The following is an 18,020-nucleotide window of genomic DNA, read 5'->3' as shown; positions in this document are numbered from 1 at the left end:
TGTCACTGTTTGATCTACAGTCTTTATTTGAAAAACTATTTATAACTCCAACATCTGAGTCCTTTCCTGGTTGTGGGCCAACATGAGGACTGATGACACTTTGAGAAACCACATATACCAATCCAAGAATACCCCAAATGATTTTGTGCTTTGTTGCCTTTTAATGAACTATACAAAGGTTCTTTTTAGGCTTAGTGAAAGCAATGGCATCTTTTGAAGGGCATGAGAAGGTTGTTTGATACTTCATTGTCTAAAGTTTCCCCAAAGCACAGTAAGAGTTTACCCCCTTGCTCCTGCACACCAGGAGGCTACAACATGCCTTACAAGGAAACACTCCAGCTTATCTACTTTCTTCAGACATAAATTACATTAAGCTTATCAACAAACTAAGTTCTGTAGGTAGGTAGGGATGGGAATATGAGGAATCAGGTTAGTGGCATGAGAGAGACAGTACTGAAGGGGGCTACTTGAAAGAGGAGATTGTAATTTTGGGGTCAGGAAAACAACAGGTGAAAGGGAATCTCCCAGGAATATCCAAAACGGATCATTGGACACTTATGAGTTTCTTTATTCATTAAGGGTGCCAGATGATGACATAAGTCGCAAAACAATCCCACACCAGTTCAGAATGATGAATAATAACAAGGTTATTTATTTAAGGGGAAAACTTACAGACCACTGTCTTAGAAAACAGTCCTGTGTGTGAAACAGAAACAGAGTCTAGCAGCCGAAAGTGGGAGATGTAAACAAGAGAGCTGGCACATATTGACTGCTGCTTTTGCAATATAAGAGAGCACACCCAAGTGGACTGGTATCTTAAAGACTATTGGCTGAAGGAGTGGAAGGAGATCCCTCAGCATCTCCCCCTTTTGTTTAAATAAGAGATTTCCAAACCCAATACAAAACTATATACACTAGAAACAGATATCAATTAGAATTAGAATTATAACCAGCACAAACAATATTAAGCAAGGAACATATGCTAAATGTTTTTTTTTCTTTTTTTATTGAGAAAAAAACAATTCCCGCCTCCTCCCAGCCTCCTACTCCTCCCCCCCACTCCTCTCCCTGTCCCCCCACTCCTCTCCCTCTCTCCCCACTCCTCTCCCCATCCCTCTCAAATCTGAAGAGCAGTCAGGGTTCCCTGCCCTGTGGAAAGTCCAAAGTCCTCCCCCCTCCATCCTGGTCTAGGAAGGTGAACATCCAAACTGGCTAGGCTCCCACACAGCCAGAACATGAAGTAGGATCAAAACCCAGTGCCATTGTCCTTGGCTTCTCAGCAGCCCTCATTGTCCGCCATATTCAGAGAGTCCGGTTTTATCCCCTGCTTTTTCAGTCTCAGTCCAGATGGCCTTGGTGAGCTCCCAATAGATCAGCCCCACTGTCTCAGTGGGTGGGTGCACTCCTCTTGGTCCTGACTTCCTTGCTCATCTTCTCCCTCCTTCTGTTCCTCATTGGGACTTTGGGAGCTCAGTCCAGTACTCCAGTGTGGGTCTCTGTCTCTATCTCCATCCATCGCCAGATGAAGGTTCTATGGTGATATGCAAAATATTCATCAGTATGGCTATAGGATAGGATCATTTCAGGTTCCCTATCTTCCGCTGCCCCAGGGACTAACTGGGGACTCGCCTTGGGCACCTGGAAGCCCCTCTAGTTCCTAGTCTCTTGCCAACCCTAAGATGGCTCCCTTAATTAAGATATGTGCTTCCCTGCTCCCCTATTCAACCTTCCTTTATCCCAATCATCCCGTAGCCCCAAGTTCTCCCCATCCTTCCCTTCTCACTTTTCTCTCCCCATCTCCCCTTACCCCCCTCCCACCCCACCCTTAAGATCCCGATTTTTTGCCTGGCAATCTTGTCTACTTCCCCTACCCAGGAGGATAGCTATATGTTTTTCTTTGGGTTCACCTTCTTATTTAGCTTCTTTAGGATATCCAATTATAGACTCACTGACCTTTATTTAAGGCTAGAAACCAATTATGAGTGAGTACATCCCATGTTCATCTTTTTGGGTCTGGGTTACCTCACTCAGGATAGTATTTTCTATTTCCATCCTAAATGTTTTAATAAACATTCTATCCTATGGAGTCTAAGTCTTGTATTGGAAATGGCTTGGCTAGATAATAAAGCACTGTAATTATGACTATCCAACCTTTGTCCCCATCGAAGGCCTGAGAAGGAAGATAATAATACTTGAGCAGGCAGGAAGTACAATAAAGTAGCTTCTAAAGAGAGCAATATATGATGGACACAATTAGCAACTGAGCAATCACCCAAAGTCTAATTTTTCAATGTCGAAGCAAGAAAATTTGGTTAAGACCTAGCATAAAGGACAGATCATTTTTAGAAACAGGAAAATTTTCAAAACAGTCTTAACCTGTCTAGGCAAGATTTGAATGTCCTGCTTATCCATTTCCAGATATCATGTAATTTGTCAGTGGTTGAGGCATTGCCCAACGGCCAGTTTTGCCAAGATGAAAACAAGCTACAAGAGTAGTGTCTCTTCGATGCTCAACATTTTCTCAGGAATACATTGATTCTGTAGAAGTAGTGTAGGAGGTCCTTCTGTCTATGTGTTGCTTTCATCAATGAATAAAGAAACTGCCTTGGCCTGTTGATAGGACAAAACTTAGGTAGGCAAGGATGGATGGAACTGAATTCTGGGAGAAAGAAAGCAAAGTCAGGGAGATGCCATGTAACTGCCAAAGACAGATGCTGGGAATTTTACCTGGTAAGCCACTGCCACGTGAAGATACACAGATTACTAGAAATGGGTTAAATTAAGATGTAAGAGTTAGCCAATAAGATGCTAGAGCTAATGGGCCAAGCAGTGATTTAATTTATACAGTTTCTATATGATTATTTTGGTTCTGGGAGACCAGGACAAAAAAACTTCCTTCCCCTATACTCTTGTGTAGAAGTTAGCTTGATATTAGAAATAACCATACTAGCTTAAAAGATCAAAACAGTTATACTTTTTATTTATAATAAGGAGAAATGCATGAAACAGGAACAAGAAGTCCAAATCCAAAGCAGCTGTGCTAAGGGAAACCTCACAGAGAGAAAAAATCACCAGGGCTGCACACCATTTTTCTCCAGGTCCCAGGAATCCACACCTTAATTTTGTCCCAGCTTTTAAAGATAGTTGGTTGGAAGATTCCCCATCACTCCTGTGATCAGATGTATACCCTAGCAAAATTGTCATCAGAGAGGCATCATCCAGCAACTGACAGAAATAGATGCAGACCCAGAGCCAAACATATGTGGAACTGGGAGAATCCTGCATAACAGATTGTAGCCCCCATAGGTGCCACAAGAACATAGCAGACAATGAGGAATACTGAGAACTCAAGAACAATCGCAATGGGTTTTTGATCCTACTGCACTTACTGCCTTTGGGGGAGCCTAGGCAGTTTGGATGCTCACCTTAGGAGACCTGGATAGACTTGGGCGGTCCTTGGGCTTCCCACAGGTCAGGGAACCCTGATTGCTCTTCGAGCAGATGAGGGAGGGTGACTTGTTCGGGGGAGGGGGAGGGAAATGGGAGGCGGTTGCGGGGAGGAGGCAGAAATCCTTAATAAATAAATAAATTTAAAAAAGAAAAAGAAAACAACAGAACCGATGGGTCCTGGTGGTGCATGTGTTTAATCCCAGCACTTGGAGGCAGAGGCAGGCAGATCTCTGTGATCAAGGCCAGCCTGGTCTACAAGAGTTAATTTCTGGGCAGGCTCCAAAGCTACAGAGAAACCCTGTCGAAAAAGAAAGAAAGAAAGAAAGAAAGAGAGAGAGAGAGAGAGAGAGAGAGAGAGAGAGAGAGAGAGAGAGAAAGAGAGGAAAAACAAAAACAAAACCACAAAATCAATAACTTTGGCTCATAGGGGCTCAAAGAACCAAACCGACATCCAAGGACTCTCATGGGACTGACCTAGCCACTCTGCAAATATGTTACAGTTGTATAGTTTGGTTCTTTTGTGGAACTCCTATTAGTGGGATTAGGGGCCGTTTCTGATACTTTTGCAGGATTTCGGGACCTTACTCCTAATATTGCTGTTGTCTTGCTCAGCCTTAACACATGGGGAGGTGCTTAGTCTTACTGAAACTTAATATTCCATGGTATGTTGATATGTGTGGGAGGGTTGCCCTTTCCTGAATAGAAATGGAGGAGGAGTAGATATGCAGTTAGAAATCCAGAGCTCTGTAAAACATGCAGTGAGTTGGAAGTGAAACAGCATCCTGAAAATGGTGAGATAGCTCCTAGACACCAGAGTATGAGTATACCAACATGGGGCCTTTGCTTTGCCCTGTGAATTGTCTTCTACTGTCTGTGCATTTGTATGTATGTACGGGCACACATGTGGTCATTAGATATTTAATCACGTAAACTTGTTAAGCTAAAATTTTTGAAAAATTACCTTACTGTAAAGTTCATTTTGATTAAAATTGGTATCAAATCATGCAAATTAATCTTTCAGTAAGAGTTCTGTTACTAGTACTACCTAATCTTATACTTGAATATGTTCTTTTTCCCAAAACACATCATTTCAGTCCTGGAACAAATTCTACTTCTACCAGAGAGACATCACAAATGTATTTCACAATATTATATGGAATCTATTTTTAATAATTGTGAGTTCTATTTATCTAGTATATTTCACATTTCCAACTCTTCTTCAGTTTTCTTTTTCTGCCCTGGTATAGCATTTACTTTCTTCTGTATTATATATATATCAGCTTGATTTTACCATGAAAGCCCTAGGCAAATATGCATTTTATATATTCTTTAAAATCAGAAAAATCTTAATTAACCTACATATATACCTATAGCTATACTTTAATATACTGTAATGTTATTTAAATGTTAAATTTTATTTTATTTATATAAAGACAAACTTATTTAATTAATCACATACTTAATTGTGCTATTTGGTTTGTAGACATCAGGGAACAGATTAAAAGTTATTTAGGAAATAATTACCAAGTTAATAAATGTTTATTTATGTACTAGGCTTTAACAATTTTTTATTTTACCTACATAGAATATTGCACTTATTTTGAAAAGCCATAAGAAATCATATTATTTTTACTTAACTAAAAGTATGTATAATATAAATATATATTATATAATATATATGTATATTTTAGGGGTCTGGCACTGTTGAAATGATGTTTCTAAGATGTCTCTAAGATCTGAAAGCATAGAAGCTCTGTTTCACCTTAAATAACACAAAAGGTAATTCCAGGGGGAGTTTGCTTCTGCAGCTTAACCTTCTGGTATGATTGATATCTGTACTACTACCTTAATCAGCAATGCATATAGTAGTTATTTTCAGTCAATGTGTGTAATGAAAATTATATAAAAAGGATAGCATTGTCTTAAAAGTAGCTATGTTCATACAACAAATACAAGATATCAAGCTACTATATCTCTGCTTTCAAAGATGATCAAGAAAAAGAAGAAGAAAAATAAGGCTTCGAATTTGGAACATTCCAAGAAATGGAGAGATGCACTTAAGGCCTTGCCCTTTGCCATTTATGATGAAAACACACAAAGTGCTTCTTCAGCGAACTGACTTCCCTTCACCACTCCAAACTCTTCAGATACATTTCCCTTCCTTTGAGATTACTTTTTGGTTGGTACATTCTGAAAAACAAGTTGTCAAATGCTTAACAATGATTTGACTCACACATTGCTCACACCTTGTGTTTCAGAAAGGTTTGAACATTGTGTGACATAAAAAACTGAAGATACTCCTTCCAATTATAATTATAGAGAAATAAAGTCTATCCTTCATGGATATTAAAAATAAAAGCTTTGTTTATCACGTTTAGACACTGAAAATAGTATTATACACACTGAACTAGAAACTATGCTTTTTTTTCAAATCCTGACTGAAGTTTCCGCTTCTTCCTCTCCTTCTTGTCCCTCACTTCATTCTTTCCATTTCCCCCTCCCAACAGTCACTCCTCTTCAGTTTCTTCCAGAAAAAAGGCAGGCCTCCCATGGATATCAACCAAACATGGCATATCAAGTTGCAGTAAGGCTAGATACCTACCCTTGTATTAAGGCTTGGCAAGGCAACTCAGTATGAGGAATAGGGTCCAAAAGCCAGCAACAGATGCCAAGATAGCCTCTTTAATTGAAATATAATTAGGTAACTTTCTCTCCCTTCCTCTTTCTAATTCACTTATTTTGCTTTTCTCCAAAATTCTCACATACTTCTCCATCTTCATATTGGTAGCATCTTTTTCTTTAATTATGTTTGTTACATACAAAACAAAACACACATACATACACGTATATGAATGAACAAATATGCATAAATACAACATACTGAATATGTTCTTGTTATGTGTATATGTTCTCAAAGATGAGCACTCTCCTTTGGCCAGCCATTAAAATGGTACATCTCTGAGAGAAGATAATTCTCTTTGTCCAGAAGCCAGTAGTTGCTTGTACTTCTCTTCCTAGGGAGGGAAGCCAGAGTAACATTCCATTTCCAAGTTTACATGTCTATTGATATCATCATTGTTCTGGTCTTGTTTATTCAACCATTTCTAGAAATGATTATTTGAAAGAAGACTTCTTGATATTATTGCTTTTACAATATGTCCATTCCCTCTTCAATGACTTTCCCTGAGCCATAGATACTAGAGCTGTGATATACACATATCCATTGTGCTGGATTGTATTCTTCATAATTTGTTTATATCTGCATTTTGTATACATGAATTTTTATGATGGGCTCATTTTTCTGTAAATAGAAGGTTCTTTGATGAGGGGTTACAGCGAAACTTAATGGTGCTTATAAGATTTAGAATGTAGGAGAAATTATGTTATAAGATTTACACTGTAATGCAATTATGTTAGTGTAGCAAAGCGGTAGTAGCACATTCGTTCCTAAGGTCCATGACCTTGGTAGATCTGGAAAGCTAGTTACGTTTCTTGTACCAGTCATGATGTCTCTCCTGTTTTTCTGTCCTTAAGAGCAATTAGACAGCTTCCAGTTGTTACAGACATATGACTGCCACTTCTTGTACCTTTATGTAAATCTTGTCATTCAGGTAATTGTCATAGTTCATAGGTTCTGTAGCTGATATTTAATTGCTTCTCTCCCTTGACAGCTCATGTTGTATTTCTAGAACCATGAAAAGCAGACTACAGGAAAATGCCTTTCATGTTCTATACAATTTGATTCACCTGAGTCATGTGTGCCATATAATGATGTCTTCAGCAATAAAGTTCCACCTTTAACCTCTGGAAGACAATCAAGGGTGACATGAGTAATCTACATCATTTTTGGTATCACTTGTACTACCCTGATAACCCCTTTGAAAGTAGGATTTTCATATGTTCTACTGAAATTTTTAGGAGTGAGGTATCTGACCCCAGAATAATGAGCTCCCCCGTTTCTCCTTTTGTTGATATTCATAATTCCAAATCTTTAAGTGTGAGTGTAAAACATGGAGTAACCACAGAAAAACAATAAAGTATAAAGTGAAATAAGTGTGGGCATGGTGTAGGGAGGGGGATTGCAGGGTATAGGTAATAGATGTGAAGACGTAAATAGAATAGCAGAGGGGCTTTACCTGGGAAGTAGGGAAAAAGTCCATAGACAAGGATTGATAACAAAGGTTGTTTGATAACATCTCAAGAAATCATATTATTCTATATATACCTGTGCTTATAAGAAGAATACAGATATTTATACATATGCAAAAGACACATCACATGTACATACACATACATACACATGCAATCTACACTATGTGATTCTTCAATATTTTGTACTTAAATTTCTTTAACTCTTACAGAAATGTACAATTTCTTTTGTATGAAAGGAAAAAATTCATCAATCTGAAGATGTTTATGCTTTGTTTTATGGGTTTAGGAATACAGCTAAATAATTTTGCCTTAGGAAAGGACATCTGTAGCCTGATGTGTCATATATTTTATTTTTTCTTCAGATAAAACTTATAATAGATTCTTATAAGTAGTAATTGTGTAGAATTTACCTGAAGGAATACATGACAAATGAGGGTCACATGAAATTTATTTTTCTAATGTTAATGGGCTTTAACATCAGTCAATAGCACTTTCTACAGAAAATATGCCTATGTTTGTGTGTAATTTATATCATTGGTGATGGAGATTTGGTGACAGGAAATGTCTAAATATAAGATACAGGGAACTATCGGAGTGACTAGACACATCACAAGAGATCCTATTTAGAAGCACTGTCAAATGAAGGTGATAAACTTAATGTAAGAAAGAAGGCTATCTTGGAATTAAATTACCTTTAAAGGAGAAAGAGGTAAATAAGTGAGGTGATAATGAATTCGCTGGGCATTAAGTGAGCAGTGTATAGTAGATTTTTTATATATGTGAAGTAGCAAGGTAGTTGATATTATCTACTTTAGAGATCTAGAATTACCAAGGAGAAAAGTCACAGACAATCCCTTTAAGGAGTTAGCTAGTCCAGGTTAGCCTCTGGATATTTCTGTGTAGAGTTAGCTAGGTTTGACTAGCCTCCAGATATTTCTGTGAGTAGTTAGCTACATCAGGTTTGCCTCTGGATATTTCTGTGTGGAATATTTTATTTTTAATTTACTTATGGGCAGAAGGCTCACTCTATCAGAGAAATTAAAAGGAAGCAAACAAGTTGGCTGAGCACTATTATTGTTGTGTGCTTTCAAATGACAGGTACAATGTAGGCAGATACCTCACAACTCTGAAACCACGAACTTCTCTCTGTACCCACAAACTGAACCATGATTACAAAATAAACCCATCATTTTTGGTTAGTATTGTTAAGGACTTTTCATAACATGTAAATTCATCAATACAGCAGTCTGATTGGTGCCCAAAATCAAAACTTCGGCAAGTTGTATTGACATTCTGACTATCTCTTATTGTGTCTCTTGAATTTAGTCCCTACCGCCTATGAAATGAACAGAAAATGTAGGCTACCCAGTAAAATAAAAGTAGAAAAACAGGGATAAAGAATAAAACATTGATTTTTTACAAATAACTTTTTAATTAGAGTTCATGAAAAGATGACTATTTCCTTTTTTCTTTGTTTTCTTTCTTTATTATATTATTGTACTGAAATAATTAGGTGCAAAGGATGAATCTCTGTGCTCATGATGAATGTGTGAAGGCATGAATGTGACAGTGTAAGTAGTACAGAAGTCAAAGGATTACTTTGTGGATATGCATAGAACAAAGAGTATTTTCCAACAGATATAGATAGATATCTTTGTCATTCAAGCCACTGAAATAGAAAGGTGATTTGGTATTAAAGCTTAATCTCTGTATCTTAAACAGATTCTATATTGAAAAGCCTTACCATTTCATAACATCCTGTTTTTAATTATATCTATGTTTCTTGTTAGAAGTAAAAATGATAATAGATATTTTTCATTTTATAATTGTGAAATCATTTTCATACATAACTTCTTGAGCATTTGAAACTCTAACTGCTTGTGCTGAGTAGTTGAGTGTACATTTGGAACACTGAGCTGCTACAAAAACTTTAATTATGTTTGCAGTTTTGTTTATAGCTATCCTGGGGCACACAGTATGTGCTACACATCTGATATATGTGCAAGTTTGCACTGAAATCTTGCATTGGGTCCCAGTGGATTTGACCAATCAGGGATGACATCATCGGCACTTTGTAGCATGTAATTCATCAAACTTTTTAAAAACAAATTGAGTTTATATTCACAACAAGCCATCAAAAGTCTGAAAGAACTCTGGCAATCTGAGCCTAGATGATTATAAGACCAAACCAGAATCAGCCAACCAGATGATCCATCTTGTAAAGTATCACAAACCTGACATCATCTATATATCTATCTCACACATTTTTATTTATATTTTAGCTGGTATTATTGTTCTTAATCAAATTTAAGCCACCAAACAGAATCCTATATATTCAGAAATCTCTAGTAAAGAAGAAATTAAAAGCACAAAATTGGTTGCTAAATATCAAAATTTTCTTCTAGAAGTTATCTACGTACATTTCATTCTTGTGAATGAGACAACATAATCTCTTAATACATGTATAAAACATCCATGTTAAATACAAAACAAAAAAATAATTTTACAGAGAACCTGACACAATTATATTAATCAATCTACCATCTTCTTCAACATAAGGTTTATGCACTTCAGAACTTGCTGATATTATTTCTAAACGATGCCTGAAACTTTGTGATGAGTGAAACTTAGAGACAAATATTATTCTTTTCCATCCTCTCTTCCCATGGTTATGCTATGTAGTTTCTTGCAAGATGTCTTTCAATCATCTTACTATAAACTGGGCTACCACTTTGAAATTACAGCTTAAAAAAGTACATTACAAATGTTAAAGCACTTAAAGAAAGAAATAGGTGAAATTTAGAATTTTCTTTTTTAAATAGTCCTCTTAAAGATGTGAAAATATACCTAAGCATATATTCCTGATTATAAAATTCCTCTGAAGTTTTTATTTATCAGAGAATAAATGAATATTGATGCAAAAAACCCTCTTTTTTGTTTGAATGACACAAAGCTAGATAGGCTCATATATTTTAACAATTGGTCACCAGTTGTTGGAGCTGTTTTCAGAGGTTATGGAACCGTTAAGTTGTGGAGACTTTGTGGAGGAGACATTTCATCGAGGTGGGCTTTAAGAGCTAATATCTTCACCATTCTATTTTTCCTCTTTCCATTGCCTGTGTGCAGCTTAAATGTGATTTCGCTGCTTCATAGCTTTGGCCACTACTGCCCTGCCTCTCAACAATTATGAACTCTGGAAACAAAAGTGGAAATAAACCCCTTTATGCACTAGTTGCTCTTAGCTCTGGTGTTTTATCATAGAAACCCAAGATTAACAATCAAATGAATTTGTTTCTTTTTCAGAATATTAGTAAAGTCACAGAGCATTGAATATTTTCCAACTCAAAGCCTTTAGTCTATAAGAAAATCTGTACAGAAGTAAATGAAAATTTACTTTTCACAACATAATGAATTCTAGTGAAGCTTCAAAAATATGTACCCAGCTGTTTAAGGGAATAATTTCTGAAAGTATCATGTTTCAAAGGTTGGGTAAATATATGGATATAGGTACATATATAGTTATATATTTACTGTGTTTTTCAATATTTATTTCATTTAAAATGTATATAAGCATATATGCATTGTTGAAGTATGCATATGTGAATATACATATTGTCAGGGACAGAGTCTTTAGATCCCCATGAGGTTGGAGTTTGTATTAGCTGTGAGTCTTCTGGTGTATGGTTTGAACCAAATTCAAATGCTCTGTTAGAGGACTACAGGATCTTAAACACCGAACCACATTTCCAGTTCTGGTGTACAGTTGTAATGTAAGTCTTAGAAATTTTTGCAGAAGAAAGCTACACTTGAAGCAAGAGTTAAGAATACTAATCTTTTATCATTTATTCACAATTAAAGTTAAATCATATTAAGTAAATAAATAAACTAAAATTATAATGCAATATAACTTCTAAATGTATATTTAATATGTTAATAAAATTAAATTTTATCTGATCTAACACTCCCTATTTGTAATTGTATGATATGAGCCTCAGAAGCTATATTTTACAAGATACAATGTTACATGATATACCACAATCATAAAGATTATTTACAAAATTATGGTATCTATGTAAGTAGCATTAGCAGTAAATTATTGAAGAAAACAAGTATACACTATAATTTCTAGAAAAGTTTGAAAAGGTATGACTGTCATTATTTTGAAGTACTTAGGTTTATAAAGTGCTTATAAAATTCAAATAAATAAGAATGGATTCATGTGGTATTCTAGGAAAGTAGAGTGCTGTATTGTATACTCTATACATGATCTTCCAATTAGAACATTTACAAACCACTTGAACCTTAGTTAGTCATGATTTTGTTAGTGATACAATGAACACAAAGAAGGTTTTATTACAATCCTTACCATTAAACTTATAATGATTGCTGCATATCCTTTGTGCAAATCAACCTTAGACACTGGTGTGAAGATTGAGAATATGGAACGCACTTGGGGTAACAGTGAAGCTTGTTCACAATAAAATAAGACAAATAACAGATCCCAAAAGTCAGTCATCCTACAGAGTTGAAATGGGTTTTGTACATGTATGTTTGATGGAATTGCTTTTGGTTTATTATATTTTGTCTGTTATTTTTAAGAAAAAAAATGAGTGAATGAGTGAATGGATGGATGAAAACCTCATCGTTAGGGTAAAATTAACAACTGACTTTTTACTTGTACCTACTGAAAGAAGGAAAAACATTTTCCTCTCATAGAGTGACACTGGGTATATCAACCACTCAATAGCAGGCTTCATGCGTAAGAGTAGTTGACCTACATAAAATGGAATCTGCATACTTTTGTTTGTGATTTTATTTGGATACAGTTTGGTTGGGTTTGTTTGTTTGTTTGTTTTGTTTCTTGGTTTGAGTGTTGTTTTAGCTTGTTTTCTTGGTTTTAAGAGGTTTGTTGTATCAAGTTTTTGTTATTTGAGAAAGATCTTGAGTCGTTAGGAATGGGGAGAAGATCTGAGAGGATATGACATGGGAGGACATAAGATCAAAATATGTTCATTTTTTAAAAAAATTAAATAATACAGAATAAAATACTGTAGAACAAAAAATACTAATAATTATACCTATCATATAGCAAGACTTCTTATTTCGCTAATCCCAGAACTTGTTTGTACTAGGACTAAACTCAAGCATTGCCTTAAGTATAGTATCTTTTCTCTCAATCAATTCATCCAGTAATCTTACTGGATTGCTAATGTAGCTTCATATTCTCCTATTGACCTAATTGAAGGCTGTGTCATACACCTACACTGAACATCTTGAAGTCACCAAGGTATGCCATGCCTAATATGACTTTTTTTTAGTTGTTGTGCAAACTGAAGCAGTTATGAGGAGCAAAACATATATTGAAGTAAAAGTTATGGTTTATATATACCATAGCCTCTAAACTTTCACAGTCCTTTACAGCTGCAGGGAAGTTTCCTCACAATGTCTCTAAAGTGTGCAGAGTAAGTTATTACCACAATGAGAAACACCCTTGACAAGTTCCTACGAGAGGAATGATTCAGGTCCAATCTCTGTAGTTAGAGACAGCTATCAATGCAAGGGACAAAGGTCCTCAACAACTTAATGTTTTTGAAGAAAGGAACATAAATTTAAAGAATTATCACTAAGTTTCCTGCCTTTTGACAGAATAGAGAGACCTATTTTTCTTGGGTCACCTAGTGGGTGTTAAAGGACATTTAAATAAGTTAAAGCAGTCATTGTTATTAATAATCTATTCTTTTTCATATTTTTATTATTGCAAGTACATTCAGGTATTGATGTTCTTGTAAATAAGCAATGATTGCTTGCAAAAAGGCAGTTAATCTCCCTAATTAGTCTGCTTCCCTTAAGCAATTTAACTTTCAATAAAACAGCAAGCAAGCCTAGCCATATGTCCGTCATTTTGGAGATTCCACTGATGCCCCAACAAGACTCAGGAAGATCTCAGCAAGACTCAACAAGACTCTGCAAGATATGACTCTTGGAGACTCTACCTTAGCCAGCATTGTTTCATATGTTTTGTTCTAAAATTTTTGCTATTATAAATGTCAGTGGACTAATATCTGCCAACCATTCCTAACTAGACGACATGAGATCTTTCAGAGAAACAGTTTTGATTCATTGAGTCAGGGAGGCAATGGTATGAACTGTTTAGACACAAACCTTCATTTCCACACTAGGTTTGCTGTGGTTGTGGAAAAACACTTCTTCTATCTGAATAAACAGAATGTTTTAATTTAGTTAGTTGGATAATGTCAATCTTGAGGTCTTCTTTATGTAGCATTACAGCACAAAGTTTAGTAAAAGGCTTCATTTATCTGTTTGGTTTTTTTTTAACTCATTTTTGGTAGTGTGCACTGAGCTCTTCAAATACAGAATCAAAGAGTAGAAAAGCACCAAAGACAGAGGCAGAGGCTATTGAGCTGGAGTAGGAAGAATCTGAGAAATCATATTGTTTGAAAACCTAAGAGGAATCTGAGCAGTTTGAGAAGTTAAAGAACATAATATATGTATGTCTAAAGAACCCTGCTCTTCAAGGTCTATAGGAGAGCTGTAACAGGAGAGCACAGAATTTGCTATTCCCCCCCTCCACCCCCGTTGATGGCAGTAGCTAGCTGTTCTCTAAGCAAAGCTAATGCTGTCCTGAAGACTTTATTTTTACCTACCTCTGTTTTTTTTATGTAGGTAAAACAGATGTTCCAGCAAGATGAGCAGTAACTTAGAAGAGCACTTCGAAGTTCTTATCTCAATCATGGAGAGTTTAGATAATTTCTGTCTTACTTGAACTGAAAAGTTTCAGAGGGACCTGATGAGACTTTGTGTTAGTCATTTGTGGTTTCTAAAGAACAGGACTATTGTCTCTAAAGGTAAGATTGAGGCACTAATGGGTGATTTCCTGTAATCAGAATTCCTGTAAAGAACTTAGAGTTCTTTGCCGTGTGACCATTTGTTGACTCTGGTTGGATCAAGTGTGATGGTTATGAGCTGTTCTTAAAGTACTGTCTTTACTTACTGTTACCTCAGGGTAAGTGGAATACTTGTGATCATAGAATAGCTGGCCCTCTTGTCTAATTCTAAGCTGAGCAGCAAGCTAAAAAAAATGTGCTTGTGGGAGTCTCTGAGGATAATTACATATTAGAGAGCTTTTTCTAGATATTGCCACTATAGTCTCATTGTCCAAAGAACTGCATTTGGCTAGAAAAAAATAATTTAAAGCAAAATATAAAAAACCTTTTCACTTATTAGATAAAAAGTAGGGCCTCCAAAATGACAATCATGATGACAATGTTGTATAAACAAAAGGACTATGACCAGGTAAACGGAAGAACTGTTGTTGGAAAAAATAGAAACCTAAATTCATAATTCCTCAGAAATCTCATGAGGTAGCTTTCTGTTTACTGAGAAACTCCCTTTTCATTCTTTATATTGAGTTCTACATTTTTCTCTGCTCTCTTCACTTCCTCTAACCTCCCTTTTAACTCTTTCCTATAGTCCCCATGCTCCCAATTTACTCAGAAGTCTTTGTCTTTTTCTACTTACCACGTAGATTAGATCCATGTAAGATCTCTTAGGGTCCTCATTGTTGTCTAGGTTCTTTAGAATAGTGATTTGTAGGTTCATTTTCTTTGCTTTATGTTTAAAAACCACTTATAAGTGAGTACATGTGATAATTTTCTTTCTGGGTCTGGGTTACCTCACTCAATATGATGTTTTCTTGCTCCATCCATTTTCCTGCAAATTTCAAGATGTCATTACTTTTTCTGCTGTGTAGTACTCCACTCTGTAAATGTGCACATTTTTCTTATCCATTCTTTGGTTGAGGGGCATTTAGGTTGTTTTCAGGTTCTGGCTATGAAACTCCTTTAATTCTTCTCTAAAGGTCAATAATGTCAGGCAAGGACATCCAGTTTTAGGTCATTTTTAATAGCATATATCATTTTATGAACTCACACCCTGCTGAATGTCACATAAAATATGGTTTCTTTCCCTCATTTTGCTTCTCTTGACCCTATTGTGAGAGATAGAAATAGAAGTTTGAGCCACAATGGACATTTCTACCCACGATGTGTTCTAATTTGATGGTATCACTGTTGCCTTGAGCATATCAATGAAATTTATTCTCTTAAATTATTAGTGAGGTCAGACTAGAAAAGGTTAATCTCACACAAATATTTTAATTATAAAAATCTAGTCAATAAGGAAAACTGTTGTTTCTTTGCAAGTAACTTGCAAACATTTCTAGTTGGCAGTCACATCCTTACCAGAAACATACATTTGTTCCCTGAAACCCACATTATGGATGGAAAGATCTAAGTATTGACAGCCTTCTTTGGTAACTGAAGACAAATTGTGGCACTTACCCTCCTCTTTCTTGTACCCCCCAAAACATAAATGCTAACAAATTAATTTCATTTACTGCTTAAAAAATACCACAGGACATTGAGTAATATTAATCACCCATGATATAAAATCCAGTTTAAAATCACTGTGCAGAAAAAAATAAAAAAAATAATATAATGAACAGGGGGAAGTTTCACCAGAATTGTTTTTAATTGTCATGTGTATCCATAGAACCCTACCATGCAGTTGTTAACTTGTCTGAGGATGTCATATCTGTATTGAAGTCTGAAGACATGATTGGCCTTGAACTAGAATGTCACGATGATAAAGAAATAGACAAACATCCAAAATTTATCATGGCTTGCCAGCTTTCTGGAACACACAGATAACCCACCTCTATATATGAGCTAACATCTTTCTGACTTGAGGAAATATGTTATTAAGCTTGGCAGGCTTCTACACTCCACCAACTCTGAAACTAATGTCTAAGATCATGGCTCAAACCTCCTAAGAGAATCTTCCACTATGCCACAGTCCAACAAACTGATTTTCCTACCAACTTAACATGTAAATGCATTAATTTAAGACTCTGTTTTCTTCTGTTACTGCAAAAACTCATATAAACTCTTCTACACTAGAACATGCTATTCAAGATAACATAAGCTTATATGTCTCATCCATTGTCCCTCATATTTGACTTAGAGTAAAATGATGTATTTCTTTTATGAAAGTAAAATTGCTATTCCACAACATATTTCTCTTTAGTCTTGTTGTGTGTGCGCATCTGCATATTTTTCTGAGATTTTTTATTTCTACACTTGTTACTCTTTGCTTAATTCTCATGCTTCAGCTTGAGTCTTAAGCATGTTCCATCCTTAAACCTCAGCAATGTTGCTTCCCGATCAATATTAGTCCTTCGTACACAGTTTGGAGTATTGTTCTGCATCCAGTAGCAGTGTGCTGTAAAGTCCTATTTATGGCCATGTTTTCTGCCCTTTCAGAAGCAGATGGCCAGCACTGCTTCTGGTCAGTGCCTGATTTGCTACCAACAGTCACTCATAGCCTTGGCTTTACCCAAGGTCCAGTGGCAGAGATTCTATAGCTAGTGCAGCTCAAGTTGCCCTCACCACATTTTGATATCACAGAGTGGCATTTCTCACAGGTGTATTTTTTTGACGTAAGATTTTTTAAATACAGTCTTTTCTCATTTTACATAAATTATCTCCATTCCCAATCCCCCTCCCCCTCCCACCCCACCCACATCCACTCCTTAGCAAAAATAAGACTTCCCATGGGGAGTCAACAAACTCTGGCACATCTCTTCAAGGCAGAAGACTGGTCCTCCCCCCAAATCTAGGCTGATCAAGGTATTCCTCCAAACATAATGTGCTCCAAGATGTTAGTTCAAGCACCAGGTATAAATCCTGGTTCCATTATTAGTGACTCTAGGAACTGCCCCCCCCCATATTCTGTGATCCTAGTTTGGTCCTATACAAGCTTTCCCCACTTTCAGTCCAGACTCAGTGAGCTCTCACTAGCTCAGGTATGCTGCTTCTGTGGGTATCAACATCATGGTTTTGGCCCCTTTTCTCATATTATCTCTCTTCCCTCTCTTGGGCTGGTTTCAAGAATCTTGACCCAGTGCTTTGCTATGGATCTCTGTATCTCCTTCCATCAATTTCTGGATGAAGGTTCTATGATAACAATTAAGATAGTCATCATTCTGATTACAACAGAAACCCAGTTTAGGCATCCTCTACACTGTCATTTAAAGTCTTAGTTGTGGTTATTCTTGTGAATTCCTGGTAATTTCCCTAGTGCCATGTTTCTCTCTAGCCTCTTAATAACTCCATTATCAAGATATGTCTTTCTTTTCCTCCTTCCCCATCCTTTCCTCTTCCTGAGGATCCTGTTCCCTCATGGTCTATTCCCCCCTCACTTTCTCCCGTATACCTCCTCTTCCATGCTCCCTTCTCCCTAGCACACACTCACAATTTTCTCAAGAGATATTTTCTGTTTCTCCTATTAGGTTTCTCTTTGTTGCCTACTTTCTATGGGATCATGGACTATAGTCTGGT

The sequence above is a fragment of the Microtus pennsylvanicus genome, chromosome 1, assembly GCF_037038515.1.
Source record: "Microtus pennsylvanicus isolate mMicPen1 chromosome 1, mMicPen1.hap1, whole genome shotgun sequence".
In the NCBI taxonomy this organism is placed as follows: Eukaryota; Metazoa; Chordata; class Mammalia; order Rodentia; family Cricetidae; genus Microtus; species Microtus pennsylvanicus.
This window is presented reverse-complemented; position numbering follows the sequence as displayed.